This window comes from Fundulus heteroclitus, unplaced genomic scaffold, assembly GCF_011125445.2.
Source record: "Fundulus heteroclitus isolate FHET01 unplaced genomic scaffold, MU-UCD_Fhet_4.1 scaffold_43, whole genome shotgun sequence".
Taxonomy (NCBI): domain Eukaryota; kingdom Metazoa; phylum Chordata; class Actinopteri; order Cyprinodontiformes; family Fundulidae; genus Fundulus; species Fundulus heteroclitus.
This window is the reverse complement of record NW_023396846.1, coordinates 632,474-642,146: the sequence shown is the minus strand read 5'-3', so window position 1 is coordinate 642,146 and position 9,673 is coordinate 632,474.

The window sequence follows — 9,673 nt, the reverse complement described above, 5'->3', positions numbered from 1 at the left end:
TTGAGAATGAAAGAAGACCCGACGCTGACAGTCTGGGACTAAAATCAGCTTCTTTACTTCCAAACTGCTGACTTGGACAGACTGAAGACCAGTTTTTACTTTTCTAGCTAAACTCTTGCGGCACCAAACCAGAAGCTGAACCAACACCAACAACAGAACCACATGGAACATTTCCACATCACAACTTCTTCCTGTTTTGGACTTTTATTTTGACACAGGAAATGTGTGAATACTTAGACTTAGACTTTCTTTATTGTCATTTTGTATGCAGAGAGTGCATACAGAACAAAATTTCGTTTCCATACAGCTCAGAAACGCACGTTTCCATACAGCTCAGATACGCACAGAGAGCCACAGCATACACGGCGTCCTGCTGCTCCTCTTAAAGGGACAGTCCCACATTTTCAGCTTCAGGTTCCTGTTAGCCCTGGGCCAGACTGACAGAGGCCAGGCTGCCACACATCGGCACCACCGAGCCCTCTGACCACCGCCAGCAGCAATTCAGGTGAAGTGTCTTTGTCTCCTATTGGTCGACTGTGTCAGGTAATTCATGTCTCAGAAAAAGCATGACCTATCAAAAAAATAGTCTGAAAATTCTATGTTTTTTTATAATGTTGATCTTTATTAAGCTTGAAAACAAAATTCCATTTGTTTTTGTTTATATTTTCTTACATCACATTTGATACGGTAAACTTTTTAAAGGAACTTTTGGTTTTTCCCTTAGTATTTTTATCCTACAACTCTTTACAGCCATTTATTTCACATTGTGGTAGACAGGCAAATATGTACCTTACATCTTTTACAATAGACATGTCAAAAGTGATTGCCAGTGCAGTGCTTGCATCTCTGTCTGGTTTTCCATGTTGGAAAATGATTAGTGCCATCCTTTCCCACATCAAGAAGCGCACTGCAGCTTTGTCTTTTACACGGTGGTGTTGGAGTTGCTTCTGGGAAGGATTGATTATACATACTTGCAGTATCAAATATGATACAAACATTTTAACTTGATTTAACTGTGATATAATTATTTTTTAAGTAATTGGGTATTGTCTAAAAGCATAAAGCATTAATTTTAAAAAACTGAATAACAATCCTTATTTTATTCTTACCGTAATCTCTCGAAAACTGGCGTCTAAAAATCTCGTGTGACCATCTCATGTAAACAGACATTTTGAAAAGGGAAAAAAGCTGTTTCACTCCCTGCAGTTCAATGATGATCCAGTAGAAGGCAGCATTCATGTATCAAATTGTATCCAACAGGTTATTAGGGTAAAAATTGTTCACGTTGAAATAAAGAGGCCCCAGAAACTCATGTAGCAAATATGATGCAGATGGCGATAAAACAGTTTCAGTACTTTGGGTTGATGTAAATTGTCTTTTTTATTAAACCGTGAGGTCAGTTTATTCACTTGCACTGGCGCCTCCAGAAATGTTTCATAGACCAATAACAGTACAGTTAACATTTTGAGTTGAACAACAATTCCTTTTTATTGTGTAATTATATTTAGAATAAGGTGCACATTTATTAATTTATTGGAGAACAAAACAGTTACCAGGGAAAAGTAGATACTGGCAGATACAAATAAAAACACGATAAAAGCTCAGGAAGAGTGGCTGCCATGTCCTGGCCATGGTCACCCCTGGCCACCCCTGGTGGCGCCCCTGTTTACATGACGGGCATATTTAAATTATATTGATGAATGTATTTCTCTCATTTTTACTATAGTCTGTGGTTGCTCCTCTGACAGATTTACTGAAGAAGGTGAAATCCGTCTGGTCCTTCCTGTCAGAAGGCTTTTGATGAAGTCAAATCTCTTCTCTGTTCTTCTCATTTTCTTTCAGCTCCACGCATGGATCGTTCTTTTGTCCTGCATGTGATGAAGGTGGGCTTAAACGACCTGGGAGTTTTTACTCCAAAAGGTTTAACCAATTTCAGTTGAACAACGCAGTTATTGAAAAAGAAATGTTTGCACTTATCTGGGCTTTACAGCATATTGAGGTATGTGTGGATACAGGAAGTGTTCCTCTGGTCTTCATGGATCAAAATTAAATAACATTCTTGCATTCCTTGCAGTGGCCAAATGGCAGATTGATGCGTTGGATGTTGTTCTTTCAGTCTTATTGTCTGGATTGTGGTTGATGCTTTGTCCAGAGCACCATGTTCCAGCTTCATAGTTGTTGAGCTGTAGAGATGGGGAGTGATTGGACGAAGCGTTTGACTGAGCCCATTCATTTATTGAAAACTAAATTATACTGGGGAAAAGCAGATACTGGCAGATAAAAATAAAATCAAGAACAGAAATTATATCTTTATTTATGTAACAGGAATTTCCCAACAGGGAACAACGGTCATATAATGATTACAAGGATACAAAAAAAAAGATTACAAGAAACACTTATACGTTAACTTATTCTTAATATATAAAAATATATATTATATAAATATACATTATATAAAAATAATAATTACTTTTACAAAAGAATTTCCAAGCAACAGTCTCCAACCCTGATTACCAGGCTTCTGAATACCTTTATTCGCCTGTTGCTATGCTTTTTGGCAAACAGATCCACAAAGTCATCAAAGTTAATGGCCCTAGCCCTTTTTGATTCTACACTTAACACACCCAAACGGCTTAAACGCCCATCAGTCATGGTGCTTCTCAAGGCAGTTTTGATTAACTTGAAAAACTACGCTCACAGGCTGCATTGCTCACAGGTAACGCAAGTGCAATTTTGCACAGTTTAAACATTTGGTGGAAGACCTCCCTATATGGCTCCAGAAAGACAGTGAGCTCTGTTAATGTCTTTGGTGTTTCCTGACCACTACTTTGCTTTCTTTTAAGAATCAGCTTAAGCTTGGGGATCTCATTTTGCAGATCCTCAGTACTGCAGTTGTATTGTGAAGCAAATGGAAACACATCCTTCTCACAAAATGTGGCACTGCACGGGTTCAAGGCCTGTATCCCTTTCATTATGACACAATTTTCTTTACAAAATCTTCTCTTCAACTCAGAGAGCAGCACATCAATAACTGGAATGAATACACCTGTCCGAAAGGATTCTTTCTCTGTACTGACTTGTCTTTGAACTATTGGAGAGAACAAGTAATGGCCTTGAAGCAAAGAGCTTGGTCTAACCTGACGGCCTGGAGGTGTGGCACTGATGTTGCATTGCTCTGTAAGAGCTAGAGTGTTGTCCCAGATGCCATTAAAGAGAGAGCCTCCTCTGTAACTCTCCAATGTGTCAACAAGAGAGTCAACAAGTGTTACAGCTGTACCCAAATCAAGTTGAGGGGACTGTAAAATATCTGACGGATATTTGATCTCACCAAGCACTATAGATAAATGTTACAAGCAAGCCAACAAACATGAGATTTATTTGGGCTAATAAACCTCTTGCCTCTATAGCTCTGTCACCATTTTGCTCTTCTGATATTTCTTTTAGTAGACGTATGATGGCTGGCATTCTGTCCCTTACTGTCTTGCAGGCATTATACCTACATGCCCAACGTGTCTCTATCAGTCTTTGTAACTCTCTTGGGGCCCCCGGAAACATCTCTCTCTGTACCTCAAGCCATTTTTGGTGCACATATGACCCTGACACAACGCTATAAAGTTTCTGCAAAATAGAAAAGAAACAATTAGCTTCAGGGATGCATTTCACACTGTCAACTACCTGCACACCTGTGTTTTTTCCGCCCATGATTGAGGCACCGTCATATGCTTGCCCTACAAGGTGGTTTTTGTAGTCAAGACCATGCTTCTGCAAAAGGTGAATTATTTTCTGTGAAAGTGATGCAGCATTGAGGCGCTGTGCTGCCTCAAAGGCAAGGAAGCTCTAACATACTGACCCATTATAAAAGTATCTTATTACAAAGGACATCTGATCTTTTTTACTGAGGTCTTTAGTCTCATCAACCAAGATGCTGAAAGCCTCACTTTGGGCAACTTCACTCGTTATTGAAGAACGGATCATTTCAGCTAGACAATCAATTATTTCATTTTGCATGTCATGCCAGAGATATGTTGCATTTCTTTGACCTGTTATTTTTTTATTTTTTTTGACTGTGGGATTGTTTTGTTTTTCAGTTCCATAATAGACAGAAAATGTTCTTTATTCTCACCATCTGATTCTTTATGTGCTCTCTGTGCTATGTTCTGTGTAGCTGTGAGGAGCAAGGTTTCTCCAATAATTTGAATGTACTCTCTATTTTCCTTCACCAATTTATTGTATTCTGCATTTAAGGAAGTGGAGAGAGAGGATGTGCTTGCTGGGGATTTTTCATACTCTGCCCATGCTAATATATATATATATATATATATATATATATATATATATATATATATATATATATATATATTTTTTTTTTTTTTTTTTTTTTTAATTAATCAAAATTAACCAAAAAAAACTTTAAGTAAGTCCTTCATGATTTGTGATTTAATGGAAACACAATAAACAAAACATACATTTCTTTCGAGGATGTTACTTTCTAGACAAATCACTAATTTCATTATTATGGCCACATGGTCATAACTTCACCTGTCGGTCCAGGAACACCTGCTTTTGCTGAGTCCTGCCATGTTTAACTGATCAGTGGTGCTGACTGTTCCTGCTCTGCTGCCTGATGCTTTTCCTCATCACTCTCTAATATCGCTGACTCTGTTTCCTCGTCATGCTGCTCTATCTGTTGCTTCCCTCCATCCACCTCCTCTTTCTCCTCCTTCTCACTCGCTCTCTGTTGATCCCCTGTCATCTCTTTATCTCCTTCCAAAGTTATTTTCTTCTTAAAATAAGAAGATATATATCTGGACTTTCTCTTTATTGTCTTGAAATTGACAAACCATACATAAGCACAAGCTAACAACTTTAGCTACGTAACTCTGTCAAAAAGACACCAAAAGTCGCTGTAACAGGAGCTGATACAGTTCATTTATGCCCCTCTTCTTTTACAAACGAACGATTTGACTTATTTACTTACCGTTAGTCTTATTTGCTTTCTCTATGAATTCTTTTAATCACCGTTGAAGGCGGGCACGCGCTAAGCTGTAGCTGTCGGAGAACGCAACTGCTGCTCGATGAGTGGGGGCGGGCGGCGGAGGGGGAGCAGCTGGTGAGCTACGGTGCGCGAGAAGGTCAAGAAGAGCGGTAGTGTTGCTGGCTGTGCATAATGGGATGAAACGCTAAACTGACGCTACTACCATTTACACTGACGAGTGGGGTGGCCAGGACATCACAAGGGGTGGCCGTTGCCACCCCCTGGTGGGGCCCTTGGGTGAGGGAGTTGATGTTCAGCTCCCACTTTAGGTCCTGGGAGATGATAGTTCCCAGGAAGCGAAAAGACTCCACAGTGTCAATTGTGGAGTCACAGAGGGTGATGGGGATAGCTGGGGATGAGTTGTTCCTGAAGTCCACAACCATCTCCACAGTTTTTACAGCGTTGAGCTCCAGGTTGTTCTCCTTGCACCAGGTCACCAGGTGGTCAGCCTCCCACCTGTAGGTGGACTCGTCACCATCAGATATAAGTCCGATGAGAGTGGTGTCGTCCGCGAACTTCAGGAACTTGACAGACTGATGACTGGAGGAGCAGCTGTTGGTGTACAGGGAGAAGAGCAGAGGAGAAAGAACACAGCCCTGGGGGGAACCAGTGCTGATGAGCTGAGAGTCAGAGTCATGTTTTCCCAGCTTCACGTGCTGCTTCCTGTCAGACAGGAAGTCTGTAATCCACCTGCAGGTGGAGTCGGGCACATTTAGCTGGGAGAGCTTCTCCTGAAGCAGAGCTGGGATGATTGTAATGAAGGCAGAGCTGAAATCCACAAACAGGATCCTGCTGGAGGTTCCTGCAGAGTCCAGGTGCTGGAGGATGTGGTGAAGGGCCAAGTTGACAGCGTCGTCTGCAGACCTGTTGGCTCTGTAGGCAAACTGTAGAGGGGCCAGGAGGGGATCAGTGATTTCTTTTAGGTGTGAAAGCACAAGGCGCTCAAAGGACTTCATAACCACAGAGGTCAGAGCGACGGGTCTAAAGTCATTAAGTCCTGTGGTCCTTGGCTTCTTGGGAACAGGGATGATAGTGGAGGATTTGAAGCAGGCTGGCACGTGACATGTCGCCAGCGAGGTGTTAAAAATGTCTGTGAACACTGGAGACAGCTGATCAGCACAGTGCTTCAGGGTGAATGGAGACAGAGTCTGGTCCAGCAGCTTTCCTGGGGTTATTTCTTCTGAAGAGTTTGTTAACATCTCTCTCATGAATGGAAAGAGTTGTCACTGAGGAGAAGGTAGAGGTGATCTGTTGGGAGGTGTCGTGGGGGGGTGATGGTAGGACTGTCCCTTTGTCTGTTGAAACGACAGTAGAAGTTGTTGAGGTCATTTGTTAACTGTCGGTCGTTCATGGAGTGGGGGGTTTTTGGCTTGTAATTTGTTATCTGCCTGAGACCTTTCCAGACAGAAGCAGAGTCGTTGGCTGAAAAAATACAATACAACTAGCCAATAATGAAGAGAGGTGCTCCACACTGAACCAATCATGTTGCTGAAATAGAGCCCTGCAAAGTTAGCACAAAACACTGTAGCAGACTAGCTGCTCATGCCAACCGGTAGCAACATACGCCACCATCTACCTCAGCAGTGAGATAACGCTGAACAACATAAAATGAACAATACTTCTAACAAAACTATAGAGGAGACTGCCCAGACCTCAACAAGTGACTGCGACATTGTCAACAGGAAGGGCCTTAAAACTTCGGTAGGAGTATTTGGATATTTGAGGTCGGACAAGAAACAAAGAAGGTTATGGTATTGCAAAAGGCATGTTACCAATGATTATTGTAGGAAATATGGGATTCAAGTCAATGATAAAAGTAATAGACCCTCATTACCAACTCCCTGGGTGTAAACGATTATCCAAGACCGGACTTCCACAGCTGTACATGGAATGCAAAGAGACGGATGAGAAGGAACTGCAAAATGTGTCATACTTTGCTACCACGTCAGATATGTGGTCACGTTGTACATCAGAACCAGACATGAGCCTCAGCGTCCACTTAATGGACCAAGATTGGAATTTAAAGAGCAAATGTCTTCAAACTGCAAATTGCCCTGAAGACCACACAGGTGAAAGCATTGCTGCAGGACTGTCAGAAGCACTTGCATCATGGGGCTTGAGTGAAGACAAACAGGTTTGCATCACGACCGACAGTGGGACCAACAAATTCAAGGCCACATCCTTCAATGACTGGACTCGACTGCAATGCTTTGGGCATTGACTCCACTCAGCAGTTGGTAAGCTCCCCTCTGCTGTATCACTGCCTCCCCTAAAGTAATTAGCATCCCTGGTGTGGACAAACTGTATGTTTTAATGATGTAGAACTATACCAGAATTTTCACCAGATGCCTTGAACAATGGTTTATGCTGAACTCCTGCATCCAACCAGCAACGATTTCACCTCTTTGTTTGAATGTGTTGTTTGCAGTAAAGAAACCTTTGAATCTTTTGAGCTGAAAATAAAATATTATAGCTTGAAATAAAATATTATAGCTTCATAATAACTATGAATAACTAATGACTGACAAAAAGGTCATTGAACATGTTATTCAGCAGCTGGCATCTTCCACAGCTGGGCTGGAAATTCTTTTTATCAAAATTATTTAAACAAATAAAATAAGAACAGCTTTACATCAGATTCCTATATCGTCCACCGCTTCTTGTTTAATAAATAGTACTAGAAAATAAATAAGGAATATTTAACAAACTGTTTTAGGTACCCTGCCTAAAATGAGATAACACTGATTTTGTTTCTTTCCTACATTGCAGGACCTGCAATGTTATTATTACACACACGTACATTGCCATGGCGATGCTCATCCAACATATTGTGCAGCTCAACCTCAATGTATCAGCTCAACCTCAATGTATCTGCCAAGATCCACCTCCGGGGGCTTGCCACCGAGGAGCTTTTTAACAACCTCTGCAACCTCAGCACCAGAGATGGGAGAACCCGACCCAGAGTCCTCAGGCTCTGCTTCCGCAATGGAAGACGTGTTGGTGGGATTAAGGAGGTTTTCGAAGTATTCCACCCACCGAAACACGACGTCCCGAGTCGAGGTCAGCAGCACACCACCCCTACTGTAAACAGTGTTGGTACCGCACTGCTTCCCCCTCCTGAGACGCCGGATAGTAGACCAGAATCGCTTCAAAGCCGTACGGAAGTCTTTCTCCATGGCCTCTCCGAACTCTTCCCATGTCCGAGTTTTTGCGTCAGCGACCAGCTGAGCCGCCTGCCGCTTCGACTGCCGGTACACATCAGCTGCTTCCAGAGTCCCACAGGCCAAAAAAGCCCGGTAGGACTCCTTCTTCAGCTTGACGGCTTCCCTCACCGCTGGTGTCCACCAGCGGGCTCGAGGGTTGCCGCCGCGACATGCACCGACAACCTTGCGGCCACAGCTCCGACTAGCCGCCTCAACAATAGAGGCACGGAACATGGTCCATTCAGACTCAATGTCCCCCGCCTCCCTCGGGACGTGTTTAAAGTTCTCCTTGAGGTGGGAGTTAAAGCTCCGTCTCACAGGGTACTCTGCCAGACGTTCCCAGCAAACCCTCACAGTACGTTTGGGCCTGCCCGGTCGGGATTAAAATTTTCAGAAACATTTCTGAAAATTTTAATCCCTAAGTAACCAGATAAAAAAATAAATCAAATGGTTAACAAGACTTAAAAAGCCTAAAAGATGGTGACATAAAAATATCAAAAACATTTTTATACACAAAAATAGAAAGAATATATACTGTAAAATAACCTCAACAATGCTTTTGCTGTTTACCGTTTCACCTCAGGGAAAGCAGGACAAGACAAGAGGATGGAGCAAGCTGTCGGTTTGTGCATGAAAGTGGTGACTTTCTTCACTTTTTCATGGAAGAAGAAGAGAGACTTGGCCTCCGCTCAGGTAGAGTATCATCTACCCCAACACAAGCTGGTGACAGATTCACCTACAAGATGGGGCTTCTGTCACAAAATGATTGCGAGGGTGTTGGAGCGACACAAAGCGACCTCTCAGGTACTGGGAGCAGATAAGAAGACCGGGCACTTGGTTCCCTTCTGTCAAGACCTAGAAGGGCTGGAGAGTATGCATGGAGCCCTCAATCCACTACTGGATTTCACTGATTCCCCCTCTGGATAATGTTTCGTAAGTGTATCATACCTCAAGCCAATGCCGCATCTCTTCAGAACACAGATTCTAAAACAGTCAGATGATGAGTCACAACTCACAAAGGATATGAAGCTGACAGTCATGGCATACCTGAATGGAAAGTATGTTGACCAAAAAATGGATGACCCGCTCAATACTGCAAACGTGGTTGATGCCATCAAAATGAGAGCAGTGTCTGAGATGTTGGAGGGAAACCAGAAATTCACTACTTCAGCTAAAGCAGAGGAACAAGGAGAAGAAGGGGCCAGAGCTGCTGCAGTGCTACCCACCCAGAAGAAACACAGAAAAATCATTGGGTAGTTTCTCCTAGAAAGACTGGAACATACTGTAGGGAAAAGGGAAAGCATTGAATTGGTTTAAATCCTATCTGTCTGACAGATTCCAGTTTGTTCATGTTTGTAATCATGTCTTGTAGTCATCAAGACATGATTACAGTCATGTCCTGATGACTACAAATCCTAGACAAATTTAAATTTCC